The 23,076-nt window shown below is 39.2% G+C and overlaps 1 long non-coding RNA gene and 1 pseudogene across 1 annotated transcript; both read right to left on the bottom strand.

Annotated features, from left to right (window-relative positions):
* Window positions 1-926: 926 nt before the first annotated feature.
* Window positions 927-22,788, bottom strand: LOC147581180 (uncharacterized). The gene is made up of 2 exons (XR_015251509.1): window positions 22,618-22,788; window positions 927-1,106 (listed from the first exon to the last, which is right to left on the bottom strand). It is a non-coding gene; the product is annotated as an uncharacterized LOC147581180 (long non-coding RNA).
* LOC112862408 (large ribosomal subunit protein uL6 pseudogene) lies at window positions 3,248-3,825 on the bottom strand (annotated as a pseudogene).
* Window positions 22,789-23,076: the final 288 nt, after the last annotated feature.

Consider the following 23,076-nt stretch of genomic DNA (forward strand, 5'->3'; position numbering starts at 1 on the left):
TTTAATTCAATTTTTCTCCTTCCCTAAAAAGGGAATTAATGTTCAAGATAGTCAAAGAACAGTGTCTAGAGGATTCTTAAAAGGAAGAAACCAGAAAAGCATGGCAAGCAAGAAATTTAGGATTATGTGGTTCTTCACATGGTTGTCACTTTTTAACTTCCGTCTTCTATTTAAATAATACCCATTAGAGGAATTGGGGGAACAGTCTCAGGTTTGGTAGGCAGCGGGTCCTACAATGTGTCTCCACTCTGTATATAAATAGGACCAAAAAGTTTGCCAACTAACCAACTTTATAGTTCTTTAAAGCCTTTAGAAAATGTGAATGATGGCAAAGTCTCCAAGTGAGGAGAATATTACTGCTTAGTGCTCAAAGAATCAGGAAACCAAAGATTCAGGGCAAAAAGGCTATGCAGAGAAGGCCAACAATAACCCTTAGAAGTCCTTGTATATAAAATGTTTGAATTTTATGAATTGAAGAGCATATACTATTTCAACTGAGTGAAATGAAAGGAAAAAGTTTCTTTCTATGGATAGAGAAAATACAAAATGTTTCCTTAGTTTTGAATTCATTAGGTACATTTTTAAAAGGAGTCACTTTTTCTTCAAAAATTTTTTCCTCTTCATTCTCTGTCCCATAAAAGATCATACACTTTTCCAGAAAAGCCAAATAAACTTAGAAAAGTTATAATACATTATTCTGCCCAATTGAAAATTTTTTTCATGAAATTAAATGAAATGAAACCACATGTGCTTGTTCCTGTTTTGGAGAAATGATCTACAACTATGACACGACAGCACTTTGCTTCCCAATTTCATTGCAAAATAATTGTGCTGTTTGCACTATGTGTTCAGTTTTTCATTTTGTCTTTCAAGGCAGAATTTTGTCTTAGCCCTGGGTTTCTGTAAACAGATAGGAATTCACTTACAGTTCTTTGTCCACTGAACTTATTTTTCAAGTTCACTTGGAGCATTCTCCTGCAATTAATAGATTCTTGAGGGGCTAAGGTAAAAGCAGATCTTTGTTGCAGATTGTATCTGAACAAATTGCTTCTACTGAAAGCACAACAGGTAGTCTATTTGTTTAGCACAATTAATGCTGGTCCTGCCTGTGGGAATGAGAGGGACATATTGAAATTAACATAGGAAAAATGAAGGGAAGAATTCCAAATCAGTGACCCATATATCTGTTAGACTTAACGGTCTGGAACTGGCAGATAGGGTTTCTACAAATTACTAAACTTAAAATGTGTTGAGTTTGAGATACTTAATCTGGCTCTTAGATTATAGTTATTGAACATCCACTGAGATTGTTAGGTTTTCCAGTTTCTCTCAAATATTAAATGTGTATAATGAATTCCACTATTATGATGCTATTGTCGCTTGAACAGTAATGAACAAGAAATTAAAATATCAAGTGCCTAAACTTGCCATCCATTCTTTTTTTTTCAGTTTCAACAAATATCAATTTATAGGTAATCTGTTTCATTTAGAACTCCATCTAATGCCCTCCCCAACTCCACTTCAAATATTTCAAAGCAAACTATAGTTGACCATTTCACTCATATTTCTTAAAAACTTAACCATTATCATCAAATCAAAGATCAATTCGTTAAAATAAACAATCTAGTTGGTTCACTTTATTTTTTATTTATTTTTTTTTTAATTTTTTTTTTCAACGTTTATTTATTTTTGGGACAGAGAGAGACAGAGCATGAACGGGGGAGGGGCAGAGAGAGAGGGAGACACAGAATCGGAAACAGGCTCCAGGCTCTGAGCCATCAGCCCAGAGCCCGACGCGGGGCTCGAACTCACGGACCGCGAGATCGTGACCTGGCTGAAGTCGGACGCTTAACCGACTGCGCCACCCAGGTGCCCCTAGTTGGTTCACTTTAAATTGAGATCCTCAGTAAGATCTATATATTACAAGTGGTTGCTCTTTTTCTTAATTTTTTAAATGTTTATTTATTTAAAAAAATTTAATGTTGATTTATTTTGAGAGAGAAAGAGACAGAGACAGAGCATGACCAGTAGAGTGGCAGAGAGAGGGAGACACAGAATCTGAAGAAGGCTCAGCCTCCAACAGCACAGAGCCTTATTATGTCGGGCTCAAACTCATGAAACATGAGATCACGACCTGAGCCCAGTGGGAAGCGTAACCGACCAAACCACCGACGCATCCCTTTTTTTAAATTTCTTTAAACATACCTTATTTTGAAAGCAGAACGTGCACTTTTCGGATGGATTGAATGTGTAGTGTTGTATTTTGCCTGAGAAATCAGAGAGTTAGGGTTTCCATCGAGTGAGATGCGGAAGACTGCAGGAATTGGGTGGGGGGGGCATCCTTGCTAAATTAAAAATAGTCTAGCATGGTAACATATTTAAAGTGTGGCACATGGTGGGGCGCCTGGGTGGCTCAGTCGGTTAAGCATCTGACTTTGGCTCAGGTCATGATCTCATGGTTGGTGGGTCCGAGCCCCACATCAAGCTCAGTGCTGATAGCTCAGAGCCTGGAGCCTGCCTAGGATTCTGTGTCTTCCTCTCTCTCTCCCACTCTCCCACTTGCACTCTGTCTCTCTCTCTCTCAAAAACAAATAAACATAAAAAAATGTTTTCTTACATGAAAAAATAAAGTGTGGCACATGGAATTAAGCAATTATGAAGGGTTATCAATTTCTAAAAATATCAAGGACTAGCATATGGGAATAAATAGCTGAGGTAAAGTAGAGAGTAAGAGGATTTTGGACACAACAACCACATTTATCATGAACACAAATTAACCTTACTAAGGCCTATCACTTTGTTCCACTCCTCAACTGATTTTTCACAAAAAATTACTGGTATGCAGACAAGTGACTCAAGCACACCTACCTCACAAATACTCAAATTCATGCCTCTGCAAAATTAGATGCCTTCAGGATCTCCCCCAAAAGTTCTATATCCAGCGATGAACAGCCATGTGGTGTTGAGTGTCATGGGTACCATATTCCTCTTGCTTGAAATACCCCTAATATTCCTTCAAAAATCACATTCAAACCACTTATCCCATGAAGTTTTACTGGAAAAAAATTCCTGTACTATTCCTTCTGTTACTGTTCTTAGCACACTACAATTTACTTCTGAATGGTTTGCTTGCCAAATAGTTGTAAAGAATATTGGGTTTAAGAAAAAGCCTCAAATTAATACAGCTTTTATTGCATCTTTAACATATCACAAATAAGTCTGAAAAATCATCTGGACAACTCAGATCTTATTCATCAGCATTTTGGACTGTTCCTTTTTTTTAGAAACAGAGACACCATCCCAAAATTTTCTGATATCCTTGCTTGTAACTGTTGTGGTTTGCTGTGTCAAAGCAGCTGAGTTTGATACAAGTTTGATGTCATTTCCTTCAAGAATTAACTCATCTTTCTGGGCCTCAGATACTGAATAAGCAACACCTGGCCTCATCCGAACCCTGCTGATATATTTTTCATCCCAGGAAATTTCGAATTTCATCGAGAACCATTCTCCTGAATTACAACGTTGATGGGGAAGTGAGCATACACAGACTTCATCTTGTAGTGAAGCCCAGTTTAACACCCTTGATCATGTTCTGTGCATGACTACGGATAGTGCAAACAGTAGCCAGTTCTTTCCTATTTCCCCACCATTTGTCAACTTGGAGCCTCTTCTTTTTCTTTCTAAGGAGACTGAGTTCTACATTGATGTAGTTGACATCCCTTAGCAGGTTTCCTCTGGGGCCTTCACAATAACAGTGTGTCCCTTCAGCACGATGTCAACATTTTCTGGAATATCAACAGTCTGATTGCTGAGAATGTTCTTCATTCTTGCAGTAGACGGGGCAGAGGGCCCATTTTATATTCTTAATATCGAAAACCACATATATCTCTATCAAAAAATTAATTGCGGGGCGCCTGGGTGGCTTAGTTGGTTAAATGCCCAACTCTCGATTTCAGCTCAAGTCATGATCTCATTGTTCATGAGTTTGAGCCCCTCATCAGGCTCTGTGCTGACATTGCAGAGCCTGCTTGGGATTCTCTCTCTCCCTCTCTCTCTGCCCCTTCCCTGCTCATGCTTGTGCTCTGTCTGTCTCTCTCTCAAAAATAAATAAGTTAAAAAAATTAATTTCAATATTCCTAAAAGTAGGTAGCCATTAGGGGCGCCTGGGTGATTCAGTCAGTTAAGCATCTGACTCTTGATTTCGGCTCAGGTCCTGATCTCACAGTAGTGAGACTGAGCCCCGAGTCAGGCTCCACGTTGGTTGTGGTGCCTTCTTAAGATTCTCTCTCTCTGTCTTTCTTTTTCACCCCCCACTCTTCCAGTGCCCCTCCCCTGCTCATATTCTCTCTACCTCTCCTTCTTAAAAAAAAAAAAAAAAGTAGCCATTATAAGGAATTCAGTTTTCTCAAGTAAATTTCTTTTATTCCATAGGTGTTTATAGGGTAGAATAAATTACTGAAAGAAGAAAGTTAGGAAAGGTAAATTTGTGAAACTTCAATTAACTAATAGGCTATATATAATGTTCCATTAAGTACATTTTATTAAGTGTATGTAGCATCATCATTTCCCTCTCCTTGCAAAAGTATTTTGAATTCACATACCTGGCTAGTGGGAAAGTAAAATGGTGCAGTTGCTTTGGAAAGTAGTCTGACAGTTTTTTAAAAGGGTAAATATAGAGTTACCAAATGAACCAGCAATTCTAGCACTAAAGTCTATACCCAAGAGAAATGAAAGTATCTGTGTACATAAAAGTCTGTCCATAACTGTTCATAACAGCACTATTCATAACACACAGCAGCATTACATTATTTATAATAGCCAAAGGTATAAACAATATAAATGTCCATAAATTGATAGAATACAGTGTATCTATCTATACAATGAAATATGATTTAGCAATAAAAAGGAATGAAGTACTGACATATACTACAACATGGATGAAACCTGAAAACTTTATGCTAAGTTAAAGATTGCATTCACAAAAGACCACATATGGTATGGTTGCATTTACAGAAATGTCTAGAACATGTAAATCTATAGGGACAGAAAGTAAATTGGTGATTGTCTTGAACTGGGGTCCTGGAGGAATGGAAGGTCACCACTAAAGGGTATTAGATTTCTTTTGGGGAGTAATAAAAGGGTTCTAAAGTCAATTGTCATGACAGTTGCTTGACTCTGAATATGTTAAAAAATATTGAATTGGGGCGCCTGGGTGGTTCAGTTGGTTAAGCGTCCAAGTCTTGATTTCGGCTCAGGTGATGATCTTACAGTAGTGAGATCAAGCCCCAAGGAGAGCTGTATGCTGGCCATGGAGGCTGTTTAGGATTCTCTCACCCTCTCCCTCTGCCCCTCCCCAGCTCATGCTCCCTCTCTCTGTCTCAAAAAATTTTGGATTGTACACTCTAAATGGGTGATTTTTGTGATATATGAATTATATGTGAATAAAGCTATTACAAAAAGAATGTATTCCTTTCAGAACTAGCTTATAAAAAAATATTTCTCAAGAACCATGAAATACCTTAAGCAAAAAATAAAAATAAAAATAGCAAGATGAAGTGACATGGTACTAAATAGTATTATTAAATATTTAAGTTTGAAAAGTAGTAAGTAGAGAATATAATGTCAAGAAACATTTTCAAGTCCACAGAGGAAAATACTACAATTTCTCAGCTTGAGAAATACATATTTTTATTGAGTAGTCAAACCAAGGGAATGTTTTTGAGTTATGAATCACTTGTATACACTCTTTCCTATTAAGTAAAACATAGACAAGTAATATCATTCATATTTTGACATATGGAAAATTACTATTAAGTTAAATGTACCTCACAGCACTGTAGTGACCAAAACGTTCCTGGGAGAAGTTAACTTGCTTAAACTAGACAGCTTAAACTAGGCAAAATGATGCAGGGGCAGAGGATTTGGATTAAGAATCAGAAGACCTATTTTTAAAACTAGCTCTGATTTCTGTGGATTATTTAAACACTTAGCCTCAATTTCTTCTGTTAAATCATGGCGACTCCTAATTGAAAGAGTTGTTGTGAGGATCAAATTATATATCATATGCATATAAGAGAATACTCTACCACTGTAAGGTATAACAACTATTAATAATCAATAATATTAATTATGTCATATTATTTAAATGTTAGTTATGATTAATCCAATATTACATTAATTAAATTCAATACAAGATTAAGTACAGTCATTAAAATAAGTATTAATATAGTATTATTTATTAATATTAGTTTATTATTATTAAGCACTTGGGGAACCTGGTATCAGAATTCCAATACAGTAATCACCAGGAAGACCAAAGAGATAGAATTTGTATCTGTCTATTCTATCATCCACCTACCTATCATCTCCAATATCTTTAACTGAAAAAGTTGAAATATTTTGAAGAATTGACTATTCTATTTTGCAAAGAAATTATGGGTATTTAATAGGACATATTATCAAGTTTATAGCAGAATCCATGTATGACTCTTCTATGTTCACTTAATCCTACCAAAATAAAAACAATTATGCTCCACACCTTCAAGAAATAATAAAAAGCAGGACATAGTAAGAAATTTTCTGTTTTTCCGCTTTCTTACAGTATTCATACTCCCATTAAACTTACATTTTTTCCTCTTAAATTGATTTTTGCTTTTTGTATTTTTATAATTTTACATTCTTAGCACAAATATAATACATGCTACAGAAAATATAGAAGATATGGACCAACAAAAAAAAGAAAACTGAAAATTCTTCCAATAACAGCGTGTTTGTACCTATCTCATACAGCAGCATAGTTGTGCTCTCTTTCATATGTTCAAATAAACATTTTTTTTCTGGTTTTCCTCCCTTCTCTGTCTTGCCTTTAAAAACTTTATTTGTAGTGTAGTGAGTAATATCTCTCTTTCCTACTTGACCTTGAAGGCAGATGTGTAATGCTTTTGTTAAACCTCTAAATTTTCTCATTTAAAAACATGGAAACAAATGAAAAATGGAAGAGGTTTTATCATTGATTTTCTCTTTCTAATCACTATCATTTTCTGTTTATGTGGAACACCTGTTTCTCTACTTTCTTTTGATACCAAATCATTAAAATGTAATAATTTTATTTTAGTACAGAAACATGTTTTTGTAAAAATTTGAAAAAAAAAAGAAAAAATATTAAGGAAAATAAGAAATCATTCTTCCTTCCTCATAGACAAATTTAATATATTCTGTATCTTTCCTTGTCATTAAAAAAACACACATAAAGGCACAAATTTTTAAACACCTAGATGTAGGGGCACCTGGGTGGCTTGGTCGGTTAAGCGGCTCAGGTCATAATCTTGCAGTGCTGAGTTCCAGCCCCTCGTTGGGCTCTGTGCTGACAGCTTAGAGCTGCTTCGGATTCTGTCTCCCTCTCTCTCTGCCCCTCCCCCACTTGCGTTCTGTCTCTGTCTCTGTCTCTCTCAAAAATAACCATAAAAAATGTAAACACGTAAATGTAAAACAGGTGCAATTTCTTTTTCAAGCTACAGAAATCTGGCATGTAGAGAGAATTATCTGCACTAATCGAAGAGGACTTTTCTTAGCTGAGGTCTGTTCTGCCATGCCGCTTCTGCTTTTTTTTAAATTTTTTTTAGTAGATTCAAATGATCCAAACCCTGTTTGGTTGACTAAAAGATGTAGCTACTTTTCAGTTTTGGTTATGATTTGCTTTCCTCTTTGTTTGAAAGTTTTTAGTTCAATTCAAAATAGGTTGTTGTTATTTGGCTGTTGTTGTTTTGTTTTGCTTTGCTTTACCCCTCACAGGCTATAGCCAGTTGAAAGAAACTGGCTCATTGGTTCTTCCCACCTCTCAAAATAGACTTTGCCGTTGTTCATTTCTCCCTTCAGTGTTACCGAGCTTTCTAGAAAATAAAGATTTAATTCTGGGCACTGCTCTACAACAGCTTTTCAAGACATTTTTGTGACCAATCTTTAAGTAAAAACAGAGTCCTTAGTCATTTCATAAGTGCCTCACTGTTTGAACATTACCTGTAACAAAACAAGGGACTTGGAAACTTGAAATGCAAATGTAAAATTGCAACAGTTTTCAGATCTAGTTCAGGAGAAACTGAAAAGAGAAACAATATGTTGAAATTGGGATACAAAGTAAATGGAACTCATGATGATGAGGATGATGATGGTGATGGTGATAATTTAGGCTTATTTATTTATTTTGAGGAAGAGAGAGGCAGAGAGAGAGTGAGACAGAGAAGAATCCCAAGCTGACTCCACATGGTCAGCACGGATCCCCACTTAGGGTTCGAACCTAAACCGTGAGATTGTGACCAGAGCCAAAACCAAGAGTCAGAGGTTTAACTGACTGAGCCAACCAGGCACCCCCAGAACTCATATTATTTTCTATTTATTCTCATTTCCTTCATTTAGTACATGAAGAAGCGATGATGTAAAACTGTTTTTGAAAAATGTGTGTGTGTGTGTGTGTGTGTGTGTGTGTGTGTGTGTCTGTGCATCTTAAAGATGTTTAGGTCAAAACTTCATTTCTAGCTCCTAAACTTATTACAACATTCTTCTTTAAGAAGAGAATTTTTTTCATCTGCCCTTTTCCCCACGACCTGCTTAGATTCTGCGGTTCATAATTTCAATAAATATCCTACCAATATTCTAAACCTTTTGTCCTCCTGTCTTTTTGTAACATTTCTCTGGCAAAAACCTCAATCCCCGGGGAACACAAACATCTACTTTTTCAGTGCCTGTGCCCCAGCTGCCAGTCCTTGGTAGAAAAACTCCAGTACGACAGACTGGTTGCACCAGGATCCCTATCCAACTTCAAGTGGGCCTCCCAACTGCCCTTCGAGCCTCTCTGGTCTGTTTGGTCAATTTACTTTCCCACCCTACACAACACTTTCAGACCTTCTCCATCTTCTTCTACTTTCGTTAGCTCGGTAACTCCCAATCCTTTTGCCCGGGTCCCCAGTCCCTAGGGGACATTTGACAGTGTCTGAAGACAGTTTTGATTGTCACAGTTGGAAGGGCAGGGCTGGGGTAGTGCCGCTCAACATCCTATAATGCACAGGAAAAGCCCACATAATATGGAATTGTCTGGTCCCAAATGTCAATAATACTGAGGTTGAAAAACTCGACTCTAGCACCTTCGTGTTCAGCAGATGCTATTCCTCGTTTACAGAGAAAACAGCAGCCAACTGTTAAGATCTCCCTCAGCTTGTCTATTTCAAACACAAAATATACACTTGTGCACAGGGTCTCATGTCATTACAACAGAGGGACTCTCTCCTCCTGCTGGAGACTAACCCACCACCTGTGTTTTGGACTTTCAAGCCTTTCACTTTCTCCATAACATTATACTACTTATTATTTGTTTTCTTTTGTGTATTTTGATCTTGCCTTCTATATTCTTCCTTTTGATTTTATTTTATTTATTTTTTTTTTTGTGGAAGATTAGACATTTTTATGTAATGCAGGACAATTCGTTCCTTTCTTCACTTGTTATAAAAATACTTAAAACAAAACCTTTAGATGGTCACATTCATTCAGAACATGCATAAACAAGGCCTATGGTCTGTCTAGTGTTTTGGAGGTCTTTTTTTTTTTTTTTTTTTTTATTTATATATGAAATTTATTGTCAAATTGGTTTCCATACAACACCCAGTGCTCATCCCAAAAGGTGCCCTCCTCAGTACCCATCACCCACCCTCTCCTCCCTCCCACCCCCCATCAACCCTTAGTTTGTTCTCAGTTCTCAACAGTCTCTTATGCTTTGGCTCTCTCCCACTCTAACCTCTTTTTTTTTTTTTTTTTTTTTTGTTCCCCTCCCCCATGGGTTTCTCTTAAGTTTCTCAGGATCCACATAAGAGTGAAACCATATGGTATCTGTCTTTCTCTGTATGGCTTATTTCACTTAGCATCACACTCTCCAGTTCCATCCACGTTGCTACAAAAGGCCATATTTCATTTTTTCTCATTGCCACGTAGTACTCCATTGTGTATATAAACCACAATTTCTTTATCCATTCATCAGTTGATGGACATTTAGGCTCTTTCCATAATTTGGCTATTGTTGAGAGTGCTGCTATGAACATTGGGGTACAAGTGCCCCTATGCATCAGTACTCCTGTGTCCCTTGGATAAATTCCTAGCAGTGCTATTGCTGGGTCATAGGGTAGGTCTATTTTTAATTTTCTGAGGAACCTCCACACTGCTTTCCAGAGCGGCTGCACCAATTTGCATTCCCACCAACAGTGCAAGAGGGTTCCCGTTTCTCCACATCCTCTCCAGCATCTATAGTCTCCTGATTTGTTCATTTTGGCCACTCTGACTGGCGTGAGGTGATATCTGAGTGTGGTTTTGATTTGTATTTCCCTGATAAGGAGCGACGCTGAACATCTTTTCATGTGCCTGTTGGCCATCCGGATGTCTTCTTTAGAGAAGTGTCTATTCATGTTTTCTGCCCATTTCTTCACTGGGTTATTTGCTTTTCGGGTGTGGAGTTTGGTGAGCTCTTTATAGATTTTGGATACTAGCCCTTTGTCCGATATGTCATTTGCAAATATCTTTTCCCATTCCGTTGGTTGCCTTTTAGTTTTGTTGGTTGTTTCCTTTGCTGTGCAGAAGCTTTTTATCTTCATAAGGTCCCAGTAATTCACTTTTGCTTTTAATTCCCTTGCCTTTGGGGACGTGTCGAGGAAGAGATTGCTACGGCTGAGGTCAGAGAGGTCTTTTCCTGCTTTCTCCTCTAAGGTTTGGATGGTTTCCTGTCTCACATTCAGGTCCTTTATCCATTTTGAGTTTATTTTTGTGAATGGTGTGAGAAAGTGGTCTAGTTTCAACCTTCTGCATGTTGCTGTCCAGTTCTCCCAGCACCATTTGTTAAAGAGACTGTCTTTTTTCCATTGGATGTTCTTTCCTGCTTTGTCAAAGATGAGTTGGCCGTACGTTTGTGGGTCTAGTTCCGGGGTTTCTATTCTATTCCATTGGTCTATGTGTCTGTTTTGGTGCCAATACCATGCTGTCTTGATGATGACAGCTTTGTAGTAGAGGCTAAAGTCTGGGATTGTGATGCCTCCTGCTTTGGTCTTCTTCTTCAAAATTACTTTGGCTATTCGGGGCCTTTTGTGGTTCCATATGAATTTTAGGATTGCTTGTTCTAGTTTCGAGAAGAATGCTGGTGCAATTTTGATTGGGATTGCATTGAATGTGTAGATAGCTTTGGGTAGTATTGACATTTTGACAATATTTATTCTTCCAATCCATGAGCAGGGAATGTCTTTCCATTTCTTTAAATCTTCTTCAATTACCTTCATAAGTTTTCTATAGTTTTCAGCATACAGATCCTTTACATCTTTGGTTAGATTGATTCCTAGGTATTTTATGCTTCTTGGTGCAATTGTGAATGGGATCAGTTTCTTTATTTGTCTTTCTGTTGCTTCATTGTTAGTGTATAAGAATGCAACTGATTTCTGTACATTGATTTTGTATCCTGCAACTTTGCTGAATTCATGGATCAGTTCTAGCAGACTTTTGGTGGAGTCTATCGGATTTTCCATGTATAATATCATGTCATCTGCAAAGAGCGAAAGCTTGACTTCATCTTTGCCAATTTTGACGCCTTTGATTTCCTTTTGTTGTCTGATTGCTGATGCTAGAACTTCCAGCACTATGTTAAACAACAGCGGTGAGAGTGGGCATCCCTGTCGTGTTCCTGATCTCAGGGAAAAAGCTCTCAGTTTTTCCCCGTTGAGGATGATGTTAGCTGTGGGCTTTTCATAAATGGCTTTTATGATCTTTAAGTATGTTCCTTCTATCCCGACTTTCTCAAGAGTTTTTATTAAGAAAGGGTGCTGGATTTTGTCAAAGGCCTTTTCTGCATCGATTGACAGGATCATATGGTTTTTCTCTTTTTTTTTGTTAATGTGATGTATCACGTTGATTGATTTGCGAATGTTGAACCAGCCCTGCATCCCAGGAATGAATCCCACTTGATCATGGTGAATAATTCTTTTTATATGCCGTTGAATTCGATTTGCTAGTATCTTATTGAGAATTTTTGCATCCATATTCATCAGGGATATTGGCCTGTAGTTCTCTTTTTTTACTGGGTCTCTGTCTGGTTTAGGAATCAAAGTAATACTGGCTTCATAGAATGAGTCTGGAAGTTTTCCTTCCCTTTCTATTTCTTGGAATAGCTTGAGAAGGATAGGTATTATCTCTGCTTTAAACGTCTGGTAGAACTCCCCTGGGAAGCCATCTGGTCCTGGACTCTTATTTGTTGGGAGATTTTTGATAACCGATTCAATTTCTTCGCTGGTGATGGGTCTGTTCAAGCTTTCTATTTCCTCCTGATTGAGTTTTGGAAGAGTGTGGGTGTTCAGGAATTTGTCCATTTCTTCCAGGTTGTCCAATTTGTTGGCATATAATTTTTCATAGTATTCCCTGATAATTGTTTGTATCTCTGAGGGATTGGTTGTAATAATTCCATTTTCATTCATGATTTTATCTATTTGGGTCATCTCCCTTTTCTTTTTGAGAAGCCTGGCTAGAGGTTTGTCAATTTTGTTTATTTTTTCAAAAAACCAACTCTTGGTTTCGTTGATCTGCTCTACAGTTTTTTTAGATTCTATATTGTTTATTTCTGCTCTGATCTTTATTATTTCTCTTCTTCTGCTGGGTTTAGGCTGCCTTTGCTGTTCTGCTTCTAGTTCCTTTAGGTGTGCTGTTAGATTTTGTATTTGGGATTTTTCTTGTTTCTTGAGATAGGCCTGGATTGCAATGTATTTTCCTCTCAGGACTGCCTTCGCTGCGTCCCAAAGCGTTTGGATTGTTGTATTTTCATTTTTGTTTGTTTCCATATATTTTTTAATTTCTTCTCTAATTGCCTGGTTGACCCACTCATTCGTTAGTAGGGTGTTCTTTAACCTCCATGCTTTTGGAGGTTTTCCAGACTTTTTTCTGTGGTTGATTTCAAGCTTCATAGCGTTGTGGTCTGAAAGTATGCATGGTATGATTTCAATTCTTGTAAACTTATGAAGGGCTGTTTTGTGACCCAGTATATGATCTATCTTGGAGAATGTTCCATGTGCACTCGAGAAGAAAGTATATTCTGTTGCTTTGGGATGCAGAGTTCTAAATATATCTGTCAAGTCCATCTGATCCAATGTCTCATTCAGGGCCCTTGTTTCTTTATTGATCGTGTGTCTAGATGATCTATCCATTTCTGTAAGTGGGGTGTTAAAGTCCCCTGCAATTACCACATTCTTATCAATAAGGTTGCTTGTGTTTATGAGTAATTGTTTTATATATTTGGGCGCTCCGGTATTCGGCGCATAGACATTTATAATTGTTAGCTCTTCCTGATGGATAGACCCTGTCACTATTATATAATGTCCTTCTTCATCTCTTGTTACAGCCTTTAATTTAAAGTCTAGTTTGTCTGATATAAGGATGGCTACTCCAGCTTTCTTTTGGCTTCCAGTAGCATGATAAATAGTTCTCCATCCCCTCACTCTCAATCTAAAGGTGTCCTCAGGTCTAAAATGAGTCTCTTGTAGACAGCAAATAGATGGGTCTTGTTTTTTTATCCATTCTGATACCCTATGTCTTTTGGTTGGCGCATTTAATCCATTTACATTCAGTGTTATTATAGAAAGATATGGGTTTAGAGTCATTGTGATGTCTGTATGTTTTATGCTTGTAGTGATGTCTCTGGTACTTTGTCTCACAGGGTCCCCCTTAGGATCTCTTGGAGGGCTGGTTTAGTGGTGACAAATTCCTTCAGTTTTTGTTTGTTTGGGAAGACCTTTATCTCTCCTTCTATTCTAAATGACAGACTTGCTGGATAAAGGATTCTCGGCTGCATATTTTTTCTGTCTAGCACGCTGAAAATCTCGTGCCAATTCTTTCTGGCCTGCCAAGTTTCAAAAGAGAGATCAGTCACGAGTCTTATAGGTCTCCCTTTATATGTGAGGGCACGTTTACCCCTTGCTGCTTTCAGAATTTTCTCTTTATCCTTGTATTTTGCCAGTTTCACTATGATATGTCGTGCAGAAGATCGATTCAAGTTACGTCTGAAGGGAGTTCTCTGTGCCTCTTGGATTTCAATGCCTTTTTCCTTCCCCAGTTCAGGGAAGTTCTCAGCTATTATTTCTTCAAGTACCCCTTCAGCACCTTTCCCTCTCTCTTCCTCCTCTGGGATACCAATTATGCGTAGATTATTTCTTTTTAGTGTATCACTTAGTTCTCTAATTTTCCGCTCATACTCCTGGATTTTTTTATCTCTCTTTTTCTCAGCTTCCTCTTTTTCCATAACTTTATCTTCTAGTTCACCTATTCTCTCCTCTGCCTCTTCAATCCGAGCCGTGGTGGTTTCCATTTTGTTATGCATTTCGTTTAAAGCGTTTTTCAGCTCCTCGTGACTGTTCCTTAGTCCCTTGATCTCTGTAGCAAGAGATTCTCTGCTGTCAGCTATACTGTTTTCAAGCCCAGCGATTAATTTTATGACTATTATTCTAAATTCACTTTCTGTTATATTATTTAAATCCTTTTTGATCAGCTCATTAGCTGTTGTTATTTCCTGGAGATTCTTCTGAGGGCAATTCTTCCGCTTGGTCATTATGGATAGTCCCTGGCGTGGTGAGGACCTGCAGGGCACTTCCCCTGTGCTGTGGTGTATAACTGGAGTTGGTGGGCGGAGCCGCAGTCAGACCTGATGTCTGCTCCCAGCCCACCGCTGTGGCCACAGTCAGACTGGTGTGTGCCTTCTCTTCCCCTCTCCTAGGGGCGGGATTCACTGTGGGGTGGGGTGGTCTGTCTGGGCTACTTGCACACTGCCAGGCTTGTGATGCTGGGGATCTGGCGTCTTAGCTGGGGTGGGTAGGCAAGGTGCACAGGGGCAGGAGGGGCAGGCTTAGCTTGCTTCTCCTTAGGTGATCCACTTCAGGAGGGGCCCTGTGGCAGCAGGAGGGAGTCAGATCCGCTGCCGGAGGTTTGGCTCCGCAGAAGCGCAGAGTTGGGGGTTTGCGCAGAGCGAGCAAGTTCCCTGGCAGGAACTGGTTCTCTTTGGGATTTTGGCTGGGGGATGGGCGGGGAAGATGGCGCTGGCGAGCGCCTTTGTTCCCCACCAAACTGAGCTCTGTCGTCCGGGGGCTCAGCAGCTCTCCTTCCCTTTGTCCTCCAGCCTTCCCGCTTTCTGAGCAGAGCTGTTAGCTTATGACCTCCCAGACGCTAAGTCGCGCTTGCCGTCGGAACACAGTCCGTCAGGCCCCTCCGCTTTTTGCAAGCCAGACTCGGGGGCTCTGCTTGGCCGGCGAGCCACCCCTCCGCCCCGGCTCCCTCCCACCAGTCCGTGGAGCGCGCACCGCCTCGCCGCCCTTCCTACCCTCTTCCGTGGGCCTCTCGTCTGCGCTTGGCTCCGGCGACTCCGTTCTGCTAATCCTCTGGTGGTTTTCTGGGTTATTTAGGCAGGTGTAGGTGGAATCTAAGTGATCAGCAGGACGCGCGGTGAGCCCAGCGTCCTCCTACGCCGCCATCTTCCTCCGAGAGCTCTTCCTTTTGATTTTAAACGCGATAAAGTTTCTTCAACTAAACAGACCAAACTAACAAAAAACACAAAAAAAAAGAAAGAAAAAACAAAACAAAAAACAAAAACCCACAAAACAAAAAATAAGACAAAACAAAAAAACAAAAACCAAAACAAAACCAACCAAAGAAACAAACAAAAAACCCAAACCCAAAACCTAAAACCCTCTCTCCCTCCAGGCTCCAGGTACTACCCTGTCCTTCTCTCTCTTTACAGCCACATTTCCTCAATAGTTGTTAATGACACCAGCTGTCCACAATTCCTCACCTCCCACTCATTGCTCAACCTACTCCAGTCTGGCTTCTAGCCTTGTCACTCCATGAAAACAAGCTCTAATGAAGGTGTCCAATGTCCTCCATATCATAAATTCCTGAGATAATTTCAAATTTTCATTTGACTTCACCTCTCAGTTGCATTCAACAATGTTTATCACTCCCTGCTTTTGGAAACATTCTTCCCTTGATTTCTGTGACACAACAATCTCTTGGTTTTCAACACCTCTGACCAATTCTTCTATTTTGTTTCTTGCTTATTCAGCCTCGTCTTGACCTTTAAATGTAGGCATTTCCTTAAGGCTCAGTTCTGGAACTTCCTATCTTCTTAATTTCACTCTCTTCCTGACTAATGTCATTCAGGATCACTGCTTCATTTAACATACATATGCAAAAAATGTTCAAATTAATACTTCTGGTCCAGGCCTCTCAGAGTTTTAGATCTGTGTATCCAGATCTTCTTTTATCGTGTCTCAAAACGTGTCAATCTCAACATATCTCTAATTTCATCCGCCTCTTTTCTTAGACCCTGCTCCTTCCAACATTGCCTTTCCAATCTAGGGGAGACTCCTCAGTCCCAAGAGGGGGAAATTCTCAACTCTCTACTACTGAATCTAGAAGAGCCTGTTTTTCATTCTCTCCAATGTCAAGGCAGCCAGTTCATAGCACATGATCAAGTCTTTTCTGATTCCTTCCTTGCCTCTCAAGTAACTGATTAAAACACAAAAATGTCTTTAGCATTTATCCCAAGCTTAGATGGCAATAATGGTATTCTACTGCAGTGGTTTTAGTCTTTGGGCCAGATTATTCCTCCTAAAAGATGTTTACGGTCCTTTGTGGTTCTAGGACCTCCAGAAGGATCTCAGTTCCTGTTGATTTCCCAAGCCTGTTTTTGAGGACAAGGGTACTTATTTGGAAGAGGTCCTTCCCTCTGCTCTCATCCAAATTGTTTTGGTACCACTTGTTTGCAATCTTATTTCCATGTGAGAACTAGCTAACTGGACATTAAACCATGACAAACCCCCCAAAAATCCATGCCAGGGGTGATGAAAATCTGATTTGGGATTAGGTTTTGCTAGAGATGAAAGTTTCTTTTAGTCAGAACTGGAATATAGTCACTTCCAGAACAGTCACTAGATGTTCCCAGGTTTTAGTTCGTACTGTGAGCCAAACATTTAGGTATTTGAATTTAATTATCTCTCTCTCTCTCTCTCTCTCTCTCTCTTTAAAGGTAGTCTCCACACCCAGTGTGGAACCAACATGGGGTTGAACTCATGACCCTGAAATCAAGATGTGAGTTGATATCAAGAGTAGGATGCTTAACTGACTGGGTAACCTAGGCGCCCCTGATGATCTCTTTTTTTAAAGATTTTAATGCTATTAAAAACACTAACACTAACATAGTCACTGAATTGGTCAAATCATTTACTGGTGGTGGCAACAATGTCCCCCCAGATTGTTATAGCAGTTGGGTACTGGAGTACAGGTGACCAAAGATGATAATTTAATTACCTTTCAGTTATTGTATACCATGAACTTCTAGATTATCTTCCTGTAACACCAAGGAGGCTTTCATGATTTTCTGTAACTCCCTACTTCCTGGTTCTAAATTCTTTGATTTTAGAAGATGCTTTTGATTGCAAACAACAGAAAGCATTACTGGTCTCCTTCAGCCAACAATAAAAGGAAGAACGGGATTTATTAGAAAGATAAATAGGGTTTATGGAAACAACATGTGACTATTATTCCCTTATATAAAGTGGTTATGCTGCTAGAGGGAACTGGAATTATTTGCAGACTTGTATTCACAGTTAGAATACCAAGAGCTCCAGGACACCAATTATAAAAATGAAATCTGGGAGTGTCTGGGTGGCTCAGACAGTTAAGCATCTGACTCCTTCCTGGTTTCAGCTCAGGCCATGATCTCATCATGGTTCATGAGTTTGAGCCCCACAAAGGGCTCTGTGCTGACAGTGTGGAGCCTCCTTGGGATTCTCTCTCCCTTTATCTCTGCCCCTTCCCCCCACTCTCACACTCACATACACATTCACACACACACACACACACACACACACACACACACACACACACACTGTTTCTCTCTCTCTCTCAAAAATAAACATTAAAAAATCTTAAAAAGTGAAATCCAGAAAGCGAAGGCTTAGACATCAAAGGGTTGTAGTACTTTACCAATTCACATCAGCAGTAATTTGGAGAACACATAATTTTAGTGTATATGGCCAAAGATGGAGGAACAGTTTTAGATTAGAGGAGTAGTGGTTGTTCTTTAGAGGCTGTGGGAGAAGCTGAAATGGAAATGGGTTTTCTGATTTCAGTAGAAGCCAGATAGGTCACTCATCTCTGGAGGAATGGTGGACCTATTAGTATAATGGCAGCAGCATATGAAATGGGGGTGACTATAGGGATCTTTGCCAGTGACTAATTGATCATAGAATCTTTGGGGTTCAAATATAAGATTAGTCCCTTAAGATCACATTTTTTTTTCTGCAACCAAAAACTACTGGCTTGGTGAAGAGTTCTTTTCTCTATACTCTATACTTCAGGGTAAATAATATATATCACAATGAAACTAGAAAAGTGAGGAACATTTCCTGGAGTTCAGGCTTGTAACTTGATAGAGTGATGAAAGAGTTGGGATTAATTTCATTTGGAAAAGAAGTGTGTTTTTGTGGTATGAGTAAAATATACATTATGTTAGGAGGAACTGTCTTTTGGGAAGTACAATTTAGGAAGAAGGATATGAGTGACTATTGGTCTGCCAAAGGTGTGCACCATTGTGTACGTATTTTCATGTTATTTCTGACTCTCTAGCATTTTACCACGTTGTTATTTGGGGCAGTCCCCAGTGAATATAGTCTTGGAAAGGATAAGTGTCCCACCTCCCACTAATGACATTGAAGACGTCAGCTCCTCTCTTACCTGCTCTTGGAAGACAAAGCTTAGGCATATGACCTAGCGAATTAGATACTGCTCCCTTGGATTGTAAATGTGAAAATGGACCACATAAATGAAGATAGGATGAATATTCATGTTTGGTTATAGTGGCATGATTCTTGCAGTGTCAGGGGTACTCTGGCCAGATGATTCTTGTCAAAAGACACTTCTTATTACTGCTGATTCTTGGACTTCTGGACTTGCTTGGATTCCTGCTTCGTTTCCAGGTCCTGTGCTCTAGCATCCTTCGATTTGGTGGATTCATGATGCATTTCCTCTCCATTTCCTTGCACTCAGATAGCCAGAATTCACTTATATAACTTGCATATGTTAGCTGTATCTTAATAGACACAGAACTTAAATGCTCAGTGAACAACAACATCATTTATCCAGTTAAACAAGTCAAAAGTCCAGGGTATATCCTTGACAATCCCTCCCTCTCTATCCAACATCTAATTTACCACTAAATTGTATTGATTTTCTTTCCTAAGTATCCCTTGAGTCTATCTACTTCTCTCCAGCTTTATCACCATCAACATCAACACCCTAGCCTAAGCCACCATTATATCTCACCAGGACTACAACGTTTTTGGTCTACCTTTACTTTTCCTTTCTTCTAACCCACTCTTTCCTAAATGTAAAATCTGATCATGTTATATAATACTCCACTACCCAGCTAATTCCTCTTTCTTTTAGTCCCCTGGGAATGTGTCTTGCTGCTTCTTACCACTAGGTCTCTGCACATGCTGTTCCCTTTCCCTGGAACTCTCTTCTTCTCCTATTGACTTTCCATAGTTCACTCCTACTCATCTTTCACATCTTGTCACATCTCCTTTCTTGGTGATTGCTATCTTAGGCTGCTAGGACATAATTCCATAGCCTGGGTAGCTTAAGCATAGACAGGTATTTATCTCTCACAATTCTGGAAACTGAGAAGTCCAAGATCAAGGTGTTGGCTGATTCAGTTCCTGGTGAGGGCTTCCTTCCTAGTTTTCAGACAGCTGAATTTTCATCATGTCCTTAAGTGGTTTTTCTTTGATGTACATACATCGGGTTCTCTTCATCTGATCACAAGTCCTATCAGATTAGGGCCCCATTATTAAGACCTCATTTAATCTTAAGTACCTCTGAAAGACCCTATCTCCAAATATAGTCATATTGGCTGACTTCAACAAACGAATTTGGGGGACACAATTCAGTCTGTAGCATTCTTTCCCTGCACCCCAAAATTCATGTCCTTATTGCTTGCAAAACACATTTATTCCATACCAACAGCCCCCAAAGTCTTAACTCATTCCAGAATCATTTCCAAAGTCTAAAGTCTGAAGTCTCACGTAAATATCATCTAAATCAGATATGGGTGAGACACGAGGTATGACTCATCCTGAGGCAGAATTCCTCTCCCGCTGTGAACCTGTGAAACCAGAGAAGTTATGTCCTTCCAAAGTACCGTCAGGACAGGCAAAGGATAGACATTCTCATTCCAAAAGGAGAAAAAGAAGGGAGGGATGATGAATCCCAAGCAATTCCAAAACCTCATAGGGCAAATTCCATTAGATCTTAAAGCTCGAGGGTAATCCTCTCTGGTTTGATTCCCTGCCTTCTGGACCCTAATCAGGGGTCACATCCTGATGTCAGGCAGAGGCGATCTGACTTGTTGAAACTGTGTTAGCGACCCTGATGATCCCTGAATCACCTTTAGGACAATTTTCCCCTTTTTTTGAAGGATAAAGCATGATTGCAGTCAAATGCCTCTATGGTGCCATCCTATAGAACTAAGAAGTCTGACAGCCTTCCGTCATTCTGTTCCACTTTCTCTGCCCCCTTTGGTCCAAACTGACAGCATCTCTGCTCGTACAATCCCATCTCCATTCCTGGTTTCTGCTGAGATGACTGATGAGATCCACAAGCCACATCTATGATCTCTTTATCAAGTGGTTGCTCAGTCATACCCTTAGCGTTCTCTTCAGAACAAACTTTTTCACTTTTTTGCAATATGAGTAGGCTTACAATGTGCCAAATCTCCAAGTTCTGGTTCCGTTATACCTAACAATGCCTTCTTCAATTCATCTCTCTCCTCTTGAATTTTACTAAAGCAGTAAGGAGGACCCAAGCTGCACCTTCAATACTTTGCTCAGAAATAGCCTCCACTGATGTCCAATTTTACTGCTCACAAAACACTAGAACATAATTCAGCTAAGTTCTTTGCCACTATATAAAGACCACCTTTCTTTCAGTTTCCAGAAACCTATTTTCCTCATTTCCCTCTCAAACCTCAGCAGTCTGGTGGAGGAGGTTTGAGACTTTGCATTTCTAACTTTGAGAATCACTACTATAAGCTATGAAAGTGCATCTCAAACTTTAAGGTGCATGCAAATCCCAGGTCATCTTGCTAAATGTAGAGTCTGATTCTATAGGTCTAGGCGAGGCTGGGGAGTTTGCAGTTCTAACAAACTACCAGGTAAGTAGCAAACTGCTTCCAGGTGAGTTCAATTTGTATCATCTGGAAGCTTGTTAAGAAAATCCCCATTTTGGGAATGCCAGCTGGTGCAGCCACTCTGGAAAACAGTATGGAGGTTCCTCAAAAAACTAAAAATAGAACTACCCTACAACCCAGCAATTGCACTACTAGGCATTTATCCACGGGATACAGGTGTGCTGTTTCGAAGGGACACATGCACCCCCATGTTTATAGCAGCACTAACAACAATAGCCAAAGTATGGAAAGAGCCCAAATGTCCATTGATGGATGAATGGATAAAGAAGATGTGGTATATATATATATACAATGGAGTATAACTCAGCAATCAAAAAGAATGAAATCTTGCCATTTGCAACTACATGTATGGAACTGGAGGGTATTATGCTAAGTGAAATTAGTCGGAGAAAGACAAAAATCATATGAATTCACTCATATGAGGACTTTAAGAGACAAAACAGATGAACATAAGGGAAGGGAAACAAAAATAATATAAAAACAGGGAGGGGGACAAAACATAAGAGATTCACAAATATGGAGAACAAACTGAGGGTTACAGGAGGGGTTGGGGGAGGGGGGATGGGCTAAATGGGCAATGGGCACTAAGGAATCTACTCCTGAAATCATTGTTGCACTATACGCTAACTAATTTGGATGTAAATTCAAAAAAAATAAAATATAAAAATAAATCATCAAATTAAAAAAAACATTGAAAAAAATTTTAAAAAAAGAAAAGAAAATCTCCATTTGATCCCCAGCCCTCCAAATCTGAATCTGCATTTTACAATGCATGTTAACATGATTTGTATCAATATTTGAGAAGCACTGTTTTAGGTGCTTGTATCACAAGGGAATTTAGGGAAACTGGAGTATATACTAGGCTGGAGTCACAGAAAACTATTTTCCTATTTCCATTTTATGGCTGAGAAACTAAAAATTAGTGTAGGTAAATCACTTATTTAAGGTTACACAGCTAGTGTAAGTACTAGTACTTTGCCCCAAGTACAGTGTTATTTTCCATTAAGTCACATTTTCAGGCCTTTCTAACTATTAAAAAATATGGATTTAGAAACTGTATTACCTAAGAGGGAATCATTTCAATCAAATCATTTCACGTAATTTGTCAGCTTGCCCCTTCAAATTCTCCAAAAAACAGCTTTCACCCTATCATCAACATGCTCTTCTAAGATGTTCTTTTCTGTATGCTTTACTTTTTTTTGACATTTGAAACATGGCTAGAAGTCAAAATAAAGAAAGATCTGCATAACCAAGGTGGGAACAAGATCAAAATGCCAACGTTTATACAACTTACTCATAGATCAATAGTCTCTTACCTAGAAAAGCTCCTAGAGCTCTCCCTGAGAGTTGGAACACTCTGGAACAGGTCCTAGAAGTATGGAAGTTTCTTTCATTCCTTCATCTCTCCCCAAATGTAAAGCATATAAAAAGGAGCATTTGATAGGGGAAGAGTTCCTGTCACAGGCAAATAAAATGACAGAGGTGAAAAAATTCTTGGGCCTTTCTTAATAGAAAGGAGACCATAGCCATAAAAGAAGAAAGAAGAAGTGGGGGGTGGGGAGGAGGAGGAGGAAGGAGGAAGAGGGGAAGGGAAGTAGGGGGTAGGGGTCAGGGAGGAGGAGGGGAAGGGGAAGGAGGAGAAAGAACTCCAGAGTCTCAGCAACACACAGTCCTCTGCACCACAGCAGATCACACAGTTACCATTGCTTTATGCTGGAGTGGAATTTCATTTTAAAATAATGATGATTGAACATCATTTAAGAAAAAGCAAAGTT

Source organism: Puma concolor, chromosome B2 (genome assembly GCF_028749965.1).
Source record: "Puma concolor isolate L17-30 chromosome B2, mPumCon1.1.hap2, whole genome shotgun sequence".
Classification (NCBI taxonomy): Eukaryota; Metazoa; Chordata; class Mammalia; order Carnivora; family Felidae; genus Puma; species Puma concolor.